Raw genomic sequence first — 12888 nt, 5'->3', positions numbered from 1 at the left:
AACCTAGATGATATCACATAAACAATCATCTATTATACGTTTCCTACTGGTGGGCCGACATTGTGGCCTTAGACCCACTGCTACTGAAGGTAACTCACCTCACATTGCTGAAGTTCTGAAGACACAATCCCCCACTTGCTGAAGTCCCGCAGACTCGACCCCAGATGTTTGCTGATAGATTCCCGAACTGTCAACACCAAAATAACACCCAATTAATAATTGGGTCCCAATACATAACCATACGTATATTCTTTGGGTAATTACTACATTACCCCTAGCTTGGCTTATTCAAGCCCAAGGCCCAATCCATAGGCCCAAAGTCAATTAGAAATCAAAGCCCAACACATGGCCTAATTTTCCAAATTAGGCCTAGGCCTACACATGGTCTCATTCTAAGGCCCAACATCCTATAATCATTAAGGCCCATCTATGGCCCAATTTTCCAAATTGGGCCCAAGCCCCTTACATGGGCTTTACCCTAAGCCCATTAAATTATTCTAGTCTAATTGCTTGACTTTGGATGGCCCATTAATAACTCGATCATCAAATCCCAAAAGGAAGGCCCAACAATAAACCCAAGTGAAATTAGGGTTTCACATAAAATGATGATTAGGTTTAAGTTTCCTACTTAACCCATTAAGGACTTAATCCATTATTGACTTAATCCAGTAAGTCCATTATCGCTTAGATTAATCTTTGCCAAAGTTTATTATTTAATATTCCAAGTTATTAAATAATTCCCGCGTGTCTCGATTAATTCCCCAAAATTAGGGTTTTGATGGCATTAGGGTTTCCAACCCAAATACTAGCCCATTTATTAATTTGTTGGCATTTTATGTCAATTAGGGCTTTATTGGGCCTATTAAGCCCACTAACATATTATTAAGCCCATTAGGGTTTTATTGGGTCCAGTAGAGTCCATTAAGCTTCATTAGGCCCATTAGAGCTCCTTTGAGCCCATTAGGGTTTCACTAAGCCCAAACGAATCAATCACAAGAGGCAAAGCGCACCGCCACCTGACACGGCGGCCGGTGGTGGCAGGAGGCGGCGGCCACCACCTATCGGTGGTGGTAATGGATTTTCTTCACTATTCAGATTTGTTACAATTACAATACCCAACCGATTAACACACGCACACCCTAATCTAATTACAAAACATATACACACAAAAGTACACCCACCCGCGGTGGTTCACGACGGCATAAGGCGGCAGTGGCTTTTCCGGCCAAATAAAACACACCACACAAACTAAACAGAAAAATGCACACACCCTATATGGTCACCAAACGACCGCAGCCACCCACATGGTGGCTCAAGGCGGCGACAAAAGCGGCAGAACGGAAAGGCAACGACGACAGCCACCACTTCGCGGTGGTGGCGGCGATTCCCTCGATCCCCAGCCGAGCAACCCCTACACACGCTTCATGGTCACGATCTGAAGAGCGAAACGTCCCCAACTCAGCTGCTACGGTTGGTAAGCGACGACCGGAAACCCAACAACGGCGGCCAAAACCCACCATCGGTTCCCGTCGACATACACGACGTTAGGCCACAAAAGAACGAGGAATAGGTGATGGCGGTGGTCCTTCCTCGGCAGTTCCCGGCTTCACCAGCAGTGAAATCATAGCGGAAGTGCTCGACATCGGCTGGCAGCGGCGGCGGCAGCTTCGCTCGCCTAACCCCTCACAGCCCTGTCGCCAAAAGCTTGACTCGTTGAACTCTCTCTCGCCGATAGAACACATGCAGGAAGTCTGGTGGTGCTAGGCGGTCAGAAATGAGCGAGGTGGATGATGGCGCCGGAGACGGAAGGAAGAGTGTGGCGGCTGCATTCTAACTCTTAGGGTTAGGGTTGAGTTAGGGTTTTTTCAATGAAACAGTGAGATAAAGAGGCTACCGGGTATATCCCGTGTTCCTCTAAACTTTAATCCAAATGTCCATCTTTGGCCCCTCCTCACATAAATCCTTTCATTAAGAGTCTATAAATTTCCATTTAAACTCTGTCCCTTCAATTCCTTTACAATTTAAGTCCAAATTTTACTAAACAACCCTTCTCTCAACAAATCCTTATCAAAATCAATCCATAATTTATCTTTTAACCCCTAATTCTCAGTTATGACATAATCAGCCCTTCCACCTCATTTCCTTTTAAATTAAATTCAAATAATTACCATGGAGCCCCTGTCTTCATAAATATTTATAAAATGTGTCCCAAACTCACGCTTTTAACCCCCAACAAATAAAAATGTGGAAATTAACTCCTCGAACCCAACACCCTGCATATATAATTATTTATTTTCGTCTACCATTCGTGTTGTGTTTTTAGCATTCTAACACTCCTAAGTGTACATGCAACCCTAAATACCTTGGATCTATGTTTTCTCTATTATACATGCAAATAAGAACTTCCAAGGTATTATCCTAATCTAGCATACAAAACAATAACTATAGCAAGATAGAATACATACCTCTTTGATGTAGAAAGTCTTCATGAAGCTTGAGTGCCTAGTGCCCCAAGTGTGACACCTCAAATGGAATCACAATCATGAAAACACTTAGAATAGCTTGAGAGAATTCTACACTTCATGAAATCGGCTAGCCCTCTCTAGAATACTACTAGTGACCGATTTTGCCAAGAATAATATCTTTATATAGTGTTACAATTAGGGTAAACTCTTAATTGTCATGGCTTTCCATTTCCTTGGATCCATGGGTTCAAATACACCATGGAGCATCCATGAACCATCTTATGGGTTTTAGCCCAACTTGATTATCCATGGAGCATTAGCCCACTATACAAGTATGGATGATTTACACAATCAACCCATATATTTAATTAGTCTTCTTTTGATCACTTAATTAATCCTAGATTAATTCTTGATCAATACTAATTAAATAATCTCATTATTCTTATTATTAATATACTAGAACTTATAATATATTAATAACCATAAGTGTCTTATTTCTCTCATTATAGTCTATCCAAGTGCATGATGGTATGCAACCCAAATGGACCATGCCGGGTCGGGTCAAGTCTTACCAATTATAGTTATGGACTTAGACATTAATCCAACAGTCTCCCACTTGGATAAGTCTAAAACTATTATTGCGTATGACTTCAGGAACCAACCGGTAATCGTAGCTCTCAAAAGCTTCTGTCGAACTCTGACCTTGTCGATGAACTCTGACCTTTGTCAATGACTTGTCCATTAGATAAGGGATCATATATTCCTCCATTCTAGATATCATATGGACTGAGACATGGATTATAATCATTCTCTCTGTCCATTTGTTGTTTCCCGATTTCCGATTTATGACGACTGACTAATTGAACAAATCAAATCAGTCCTGGCCCGGCCGAGCACTTCCATTTGTCATCATCAAATCATCGAGGGGCCCACAGATATCGCTTTTATCCCGAAGGTAAAAGGAACGGATAAACTTCGACTCATATGGCTTGTTCTATTACTTGTTGAATCATACACAAAAGCACGTTTTATAGCACCGAGTTACCGAATGCGGTTTCGTGCAATCAATGTACTACCAACTCATAGTAACAACTCATATCTCTAGGTTTGAAGAATATAAGATATTATCGTCTCATGATCACTCGTGATAAAATCCATGAAGTGATTCCAATGAGCGCGGGTTGAATCCAATACTCAGAACTTATGAGCACTCATGATTGCTGTAGCCTTGTCCAACACCTTAGACCTCTACAACCCATCATGACAGTCTTAATTCATATCTACTTCCAACATATGACCGACTGTGGATGGTTTGAATAACTTAGTCATTCCGGAAGAATAACCCAGTTTATTCGGGAAGTCAAAACATGCAAAGTGAAACACAATAATAATAGAATCCAATATGGTATCAACCCTTTGAACATAAATAAAACACCTTTTATTTATCACCATATGATTACACATTATTCATTGTATACTGTTTCAGCTATCAACTTTATTCTTGAATTTAAAACAATAGTTGTCCCATGCTCCAAGCATGTACACTATGTTTTCTTAAACACTAGTCATGCCATACACCAAGTATGCATACTATGTTTGTCTATGATCTTTACTTTGTGAACTAGATCCATTGAACATAACTTCAATGATTCTCTTTTCACACTCCCAAATCCTTACCGCAAATGCAGGAATTCCAAATTCATGCCATTTACTGAAATCTGTTAGATTCTAAACTTATATGCATTGATCCTCTCGTAATGATTATGCACAAAGTCATAAAGACTTGGCAACAATCATTACAGAGTATTCCAAAGGAGATCAACTCCTTGGAAATATTCTTCTTGCATTAAGTTTCCTTAATCTTACACAGATTGACGATTCTAACTTTGAAACATTTCCAGATTCCATTTTGACTATCACTTCTGAACAAGAGTTGCCTCCTTACAGATTATGTCAATATGGTCCTTCCAGAATTATCACTATACTTCCAATTGTCCTTGAGTAACCAATCTTTGGTAAACCTTAGATTGTCCTCGACAATTGTTTAATCCTTTTAGTCATATCCAGTTCTAAACCTTTTCCCTTCTTAATGCCCCAGGCATTTTTGAAAATTTTAGAACGGATGATTATAGCACATGTAATCGATCCTATATCCGAAGCATATGGGACACGATTCATGATGTCTCACATAAAGACTAAACCAGTCTTTTGCTATAACATTTCCATTTCAATTTGCCAAGTTCTCATAATTCAGATTATGAAAAGGGATGCCGTAATCATAATCGAATTTTAGAACGCAAATAATGGACTCATATACAGAATTTCCTTATGTTGAGTCATTCCAACATGAAATTCATATATATATCATTGACTAAATGATTAAAACCTCATGATCTAAGCTTATAGATTTGAGATGAAGTATAATTTCCTCTCCCTTAATTATAGCAAAACAACTTTTCCCAATTGAAACCTTTTGTTTTCTATAATTAACATTGCTAGCTTGCAATACTTAACATAATTATCATGCTCCCACTAACATGATGATTATTAGCATATCACTTATGCTCCCACTAGCTTTGACATGTACTCAAAAATCAGCTGGACTTCTAGAAATCAGTACTTCATTGACTTTCTTACCAAAGTTCAGATTTCTGATACTAGATTGTTTTGATAAGACTTTATCAAAATCATACACCTTCCCTTAGATAGCACACTTGTGTATCTAAACAATTATGAAGAGGGATGCCGTAATCATAATGTTTAGACCTTTTTGCCACTTCTCACAAGTCCATGTTAGTGTGCCGGTTAACCACACGCGCTCCACTAACGACTTTGAGAATGCAAATATCACAATTGCTATCTAGCTAAAATCTACTTAGTGAAAGTGTTTCCTCACCATCATTTTCATGAATCAGAGAGAAACCTTATGACACTTAGATTTAATGGTGTATGTGTTCTTATCCATGTGAATTGTCAAAATCATAGTCACAAGAAAAGGATAATGACAAATCCAAACTCATATGGACTGAACTCAATCTTAATTTCTTGCCACCTGGCAGCTCAAGGGCCTACCATTGCTTCCAAGTTGTTGTGCAACAAATTGAGAACTCTAAGAACTCATATGCAAAACCAACTTTAACTGGAATGGGCACAGAATATGTCAACACGATAGGTTATGAACCTCAAGTTGTGTGCTAGTGAAGAACTTTAGGTTTTATTCTTGATTAGTTCTTGAGACTTTCAAGACTTTTAAGACTCCCACTGACCTCTTGACCTATAAGACTCCCTTGTCAAATATCCAAGAGATAGTGTGGATTCTAATCAAGACAAACACTTCACACAATTGGCCTAAGTTGGTCTTTGTTTTATCCAAAACATCACAACTTACCAATTTCAAATGTACAAGAGTAGAAAACTTTTACTCTTACATTTGACAAGTGTTTTAAACCTTCTTTAAGACATGTCACTCAAATGACAATCTTGGAGTATGACTCTAAGACTTGTATTGGAACGAAGTATGACTCATCTTCTTGATTTAACCATTTCAACAATTCAAGTTCCTCTTCTTAGTCATAAGAATGCACTAAGATTTCCTTAGAGAACTAATTTTGATATGGTTTCTTAATCATTAAGATGATCTCAAAACTGATACTAAAGTACTCTCCCATCTTTTCAGATATGAGAAACTTTTATCCTTCTGCCTAATTTGATTCTTCTTAACGATCTTTAGTGGTGGACTTAATCAGTGCACAAGAATGTGTACTCGATCCCTAAGTCCTTTACTTGACTCACACATCCATGTGAACAAGTAATTAGTCTTAATTTTCCAAAACTTGAAAGTTCTCATTCATCATGCTATACAACTTGCATGATTCCAAGTTCCGGTCCAATTGAACCTTGGATGATGAGAATCTTTCCTTATTTGGTAAATTTAGACATTACCACAAATGAAAGAATCAATTTCATATTTCCACTCTTGCTCTTAACGGAATTATATAAGCAACAATTTTTCCTCAAATGCCATTGTAAGGATATTTTAAAATAAATAAAATCAAAAAATTTTCTTTTATTTTAAAACTTTGCGGAAAAACTATCCTTACAATCCATATGAAAACTTGTTGTTATCTATTCCTAAGCAATATCTCATAACTCCTAAGAAGTAGCTCAAGAATCCGATTTTTCAAACTATGCGATAGAAATCCATCTATGCGATCAGATTCAGCATATTCTTCCTTTAAGTTTCTTCACATTCCTTTGATTCTTAAACCATCACCATGCGACCCGGTCACATCATGTATCAAGAATCTCAGAATAGAAACTTAACAGAGTTAGATAGTGGATTTTACCTGAAGTAGAGTCAAACTTATTGACTTTAACATCCTTAGGTAAATTTGGCAGCTTCGCAACCAATGCCCTTTCTTTGGCAATACAAACATATGGACCCTTTGATAATGGTACACAGGACTATCACAGACTTAGCTTTTCTCTTTACCATTTGGTCAACCGAGTTGACTATGGCCGATCCCTTTCCATTGGGAAGAGAATGCTTTCCGAGATTTCCTATGTCACTATTGTCAATGTCCATCAAGTTTTAAGAAAGTTGATCTTAGATAAGATCATTAAGGGTCTTGTCATAGTCTATTTCATAGGTGTCCCAAAGGAACTCACTATGTGACTTAGAAAGTGATTGAACCACCAACTTTCTCAAGACTTTGACACTCAACTCTCCCGGCTTGTCAATATGTGACTACATCTCCAAGATGTGCTCACACCTAGACCTTGCCTTGCCAATAGGGCTTGAGTGACCTTAAATTTTTCAAGAACTTGTGGGTTGGGGAGAATAATTGGAGGAGGCGAAAGAAGTATGATTTCCATGGGACATCATCTTCATTTAGGAAAGCTTGTTTCAAGAGATTTGGAAGATCATAGGTGCCTAAACCAGACAACTTTTGGGAGATATTCAAGATAGTTGATTTTAAAGTCCTTAATATGACACCCAATATGAAATATTAAGGCTAGGACCCAACAAACTATTTTATAACTCAGAAGAGGGATGCCGTAATCCAAGCTATAAAATATTTGAAGGTAGGTGAATGACGATTCACCAATTTCCACCAAGATAAACGAAATGTATTATTAGGTTTTAATTGGTTTTGAAACTCCTAGATCTTTGAGATTCATTGAACTTTTCAAAGGCATGTTTCAATCTCGAGTGTGCCCTTCAGGTTTTGTGACTGGGATGCCGAGGATCACAAAACAAGGTGTGAAGTAACCATGCAAATCACTTGGTACCCTTAATAAATTACCCCTCAATCGATGTGCCGGTTAACCACACACGCTCCATCGATACTATGATAAATATTAAGTCACCCTTTACCTACCTTGTTAAGTCCAAGTTAGTGTGCCGGTTAACCACACACGCTCCACTAACGACTTAAACAAAGTGCAAAGTGTAATTTCATGGATTAGCACCTTATTCACATTTTTCCTAAGTAACTAAGATTGGGTATTATTAAGAGTTTAGTTACTTAGTATTATCATTAATACTTTTAATGAAGGGAGAATTCTAGTCCTGTCAAACCCGTTCGGCTAACGACCCTCCACCAGTCAAGCAAGCGGTGGGTGAGAGTGGACACCCATTAAGTTGCCATTTTATAGGCAACAACCTTATACCCACCTTATAGACCGGCTTCGTAAATGAGGCGTACTAGCGGTAAGACTGACTTTACTCTTATACATATATATATTATTAACTTATAATATTATAAAGTATAAGGGTTGAATTTTAACTTTTAAAATTCTAAGGGCTAACTTGGAATTAAAGTATTCATTAGAGAAAACTTTACAAATTCCAAAACTTGAGGGCAAGTTTTGAAACTATTCAAAACTAATTAATTCCATAACTTATGTGTTTAAAGTAGTTTTAATCCAAAAACTCTTCAAGTTCCATAACTTGAGGACAAGTTATGGAAGACTTTAAACTAATAAAAGAATTAACTTTTCTTTATTTTATAACTTATGGAATTAATTAAGGTTACACCTTTTTTTATTTTATTTTTATTTTATTAAATGAAGAGACTCTTGGTCCTCCATAACTTGAGGGCAAGTTATGGAGTCATAAAACCATTTAATTAGAACTAGACTCTTCATTTTGTAACCTTTGCCAATTTTTATGAGTTTTATGATTCTTAAATGTGACTTTTCATATAACTTGAGGACAAGTTACAAAAACACATTTTAGAATCAATTCTTAGATTAATTTGGATTAAAACCAACTATCACATAATTTTCATCATTAATCCAAATTCACTCATAAAACAAGATAACACAAAAAACTTTTGGTGATCCATAACTTATTCTTAAGTTATGTAATCCTTTAAAACATTAACACCAAATTTTGTAACTCCAAAAAAACTTTGAATCAATTTTTTTTTTAAAACCTTTTCAAATCCATAACTTATGGAGGTTTCAAAAAAAAAAATAAAACTTTTTAGATCAAACTTTTAAAACTAATAAAATAATCATATTATTTTATCTTTTATTAAATTTGACCTAATTCAACTCATAAAGCAAATTATTCAAATTTTACAAATAATTAGTTTTTCACAAGAACAAGTAATTATTTTAAAATTTGACAAACTTCATGTTTTTTTTTTCTTTCCAACTTTGAAAATAAAATATTTGCATCAATATAACAGAAAACAACCCGTGGCTCTGATACCACTGTTGGGTTTTGAGCATTCTAACACTCCTAAGTGTACATGCAACCCTAAATACCTTGGATCTATGTTTTCTCTATTATACATGCAAATAAGAACTTCCAAGGTATTATCCTAATCTAGCATACAAAACAATAACTATAGCAAGATAGAATACATACCTCTTTGATGTAGAAAGTCTTCATGAAGCTTGAGTGCCTAGTGCCCCAAGTGTGACACCTCAAATGGAATCACAATCATGAAAACACTTAGAATAGCTTGAGAGAATTCTACACTTCATGAAATCGGCTAGCCCTCTCTAGAATACTACTAGTGACCGATTTTGCCAAGAATAATATCTTTATATAGTGTTACAATTAGGGTAAACTCTTAATTGTCATGGCTTTCCATTTCCTTGGATCCATGGGTTCAAATACACCATGGAGCATCCATGAACCATCTTATGGGTTTTAGCCCAACTTGATTATCCATGGAGCATTAGCCCACTATACAAGTATGGATGATTTACACAATCAACCCATATATTTAATTAGTCTTCTTTTGATCACTTAATTAATCCTAGATTAATTCTTGATCAATACTAATTAAATAATCTCATTATTCTTATTATTAATATACTAGAACTTATAATATATTAATAACCATAAGTGTCTTATTTCTCTCATTATAGTCTATCCAAGTGCATGATGGTATGCAACCCAAATGGACCATGCCGGGTCGGGTCAAGTCTTACCAATTATAGTTATGGACTTAGACATTAATCCAACAATTCGTTCATTAATTTATTTATTTAACTAAATAAATAAACGGGTGTTACACGTAAACTCAAGAACTGAGTTTACGGTCTTTGAAGCCCGGACCGTAAACTCAGAAAATAAGGTTTGGGATGCTGATTTCGATGCGAGAAGTGATTCCAGACGTTCCAAAGGGCTACAAACAATGTTTTTCAACGTTTCCCAAAGTTTAAATGCAATTTAAGGAGTTTACGGTTGAAGAACCTTAGAGAGAGGAGGAGAGAATGTGGCTAGAAATGTTCTAATGAGGATAGGGGTATCGTATTTATAGGGTGAAAGTGGGGGCCCTCATCGCTGACCGTAAACAGGGTTTACGGTCGTAATCCCCTTTAGACCAAAAATGTTGATTTTCGAGATTTTCAGGTTCATGCGCGATTTTTTTGGTTTCGACTCGTAAACAATTTATTTAAGCATAACTAGATTATTTTATTAAACCAAAATTTTGACGGAAAGTTAACGGATCTGAAATTTCATTAACGAAAATGCATAACAGAAAACGGAAAAAGTTTCGGGTTGTCACATCATCCCCCGTTAGAGGGAAATTCTTCCCGAAATTCGAACCTAGAATACAAATCATGGATTAGGAAAGAGATGCGGATATTTCTGTTTCATCTGATCTTCGCGCTCCCACGTGAATTCAGGCACCCGCTTGGCATTCCAGCGGACCTTCACTATAGGGATGCGGCTTTGTTTCGTTCGTTTGACTTCCCGATCCATGATTTCGACAGGTTCTTCCACGAAGTTGAGGTTCTTGTTGATTTCAATCTCGTCGAGAGGAATCACAAGTGTCTCATCGGACAAACACTTCTTTAGGTTCGATACGTGGAAAATAGGATGACTGTCCCATGACGCGCCGAAGTCAATGACGCAGGCTCTCAACATATCTTCCAAGGTATGAATTGTTGTCTCACTCTATCCATCAGTTTGCGGATGATAAGCCGTGCTCATATCCAATTTAGTTCCAAGAGCCTTCTGCAAAGACTGCCAGAACCTCGATGTAAACCTGCTGTCTCGATCGGAGATAATGGATGCAGGTACACCATGAAGGCGAACTATTTCTTGAAGGTAGATCCGTGTGAGTCTCTCCATCTTGAAGCTTTCTTTGATTGGTAGGAAGTGGGCGGACTTCGTCAACCGATCGACAATTACCCAGATGGCATCGTGCCCACTCGGAGATCTGGGTAACTTGGTAATAAAATCCATGGTTATCCTCTCCCACTTCCACTCAGGTATTTCTGGCTGCTGAAGTAGACCTGAGGGCTTCTGATATTCGACCTTCACCTTGGCGCAAGTCAGGCACTTGCCCACGAAGGTAGCAATCTCTGCTTTCATGTTTGGCCACCAATAGAGTTGTTTGAGATCTAGATACATCTTATCCGAACCTGGGTGAAAAGAGTATTTAGTCTTGTGAGCCTCATTCATGACAACCTCTCTGTAACCACCGAACTTTGGGGTTTAGATTCGGTTCATGAAATAGTAGACTCCGTCTCCCTTGATCTCTAGATTCTTTTCCATTCCTCTCAAGGATTCACCTGGCATGCTCTTTGGTTTTAAGGCTTCCAGCTGAGCCTCTCTGATCTGCGCGGACAGGTGGGAATGGATGGTCATTGTTAGTGCCTTCACCTTACGCCCTGAATACTCCTTTCGACTGAGGGCGTCTACTACCACATTGGCCTTGCCGGGATGGTAGCGATTTTCGCACTCGTAGTCACTGAGTAGCTCGACCCATCGTCGCTGTCTCATTTTAACTCCTTCTGATTAAAGATGTGATGTAATCTCTTATGGTCGGTGAAGATAGTGCACTTGGTTCCATAGAGATAGTGTCTCCAGATCTTTAATGCAAAGACCACTGCTCCCAACTCCAAATCATGAGTTGTGTAATTGAACTCATGTGTTTTCAACTGCCTCGAGGCATAAGCGATAAACTTTCCTCGTTGCATGAGCACACAGCCTAGGCCCTGATTGGATGCATCGTAGTAGACCACGAAGTCTTCCGTCCCTTCGAGCAGGGACAAGATAGGTGCGCTGCACAGGGCCTGCTTCAATGTTTGAAACGCTGTCTCTTGCTTGACTCCCCAACTGAAGGTTACACCCTTTTATGTCAGGGTAGTTGAAGGCTTAGCGATTATGGATAGTAGCCTGCGAGACCCAAGAATTGTCGAATTTTTGTGGGTGTCTTCGGTGCAGACCAATTCTCAATCGCTTTGATCTTGGATGGGTCAACGTGTATCCCTTCCTTGCTAATCACGTGTCCAAGGAAATTCACCTTCCTGATCCAGAATTCGCACTTCAAGAATTTCGCATATAGCTTTTCCGCCCTTAATGTTTCCAACACCTACCTCAAGTGTTGTTTATGATCATCTTCACTCTGCGAATAGACAAGTATATCGTCGATGAACACAATCACGAACTTGTCTAAGAAAGGGCGGCACACCCGATTCATCAGGTCCATGAATGTTGTCGGTGCGTTAGTCAGACGAAAGGGCATTACTACAAACTCGTAGTGTCCATAGCGAGTTCAGAATGTTGTCTTGGGCACATCATTCTTGTGAACTCGCAACTGATGGTACCCTGATCTTAAATCGATCTTTGAGAAATAACTGGCTCCCTAAATTTGGTCGAAGAGATCGTCGATTCTTGGTAAAGGATATCGGTTCTGGATGGTCAGCTTATTCATCTCTCAGTAGTCAATGCACATCCGAAAGGATCCATCCTTCTTTTTCACAAATAAGATCGGAGCTCCCCAGGGTGAGGAACTTGGCCTTATGAATCCTTTGTTGATCAGCTCATTGAGCTGACTGGATAATTCTTGCATTTCTGCTGGTGCTAAACGGTAGGGAGATTTAGCTATAGGAGTAGCTCTGGGGATCAAGTCGATACGAAACTCAACTTGACGTTCGGGAGGGATTC

Source organism: Lactuca serriola, chromosome 9 (genome assembly GCF_051521515.1).
Source record: "Lactuca serriola cultivar US96UC23 chromosome 9, Lser_US96UC23_V15, whole genome shotgun sequence".
Lineage (NCBI taxonomy): Eukaryota > Viridiplantae > Streptophyta > Magnoliopsida > Asterales > Asteraceae > Lactuca > Lactuca serriola.
Note: the sequence above shows the minus strand (reverse complement) of the source record.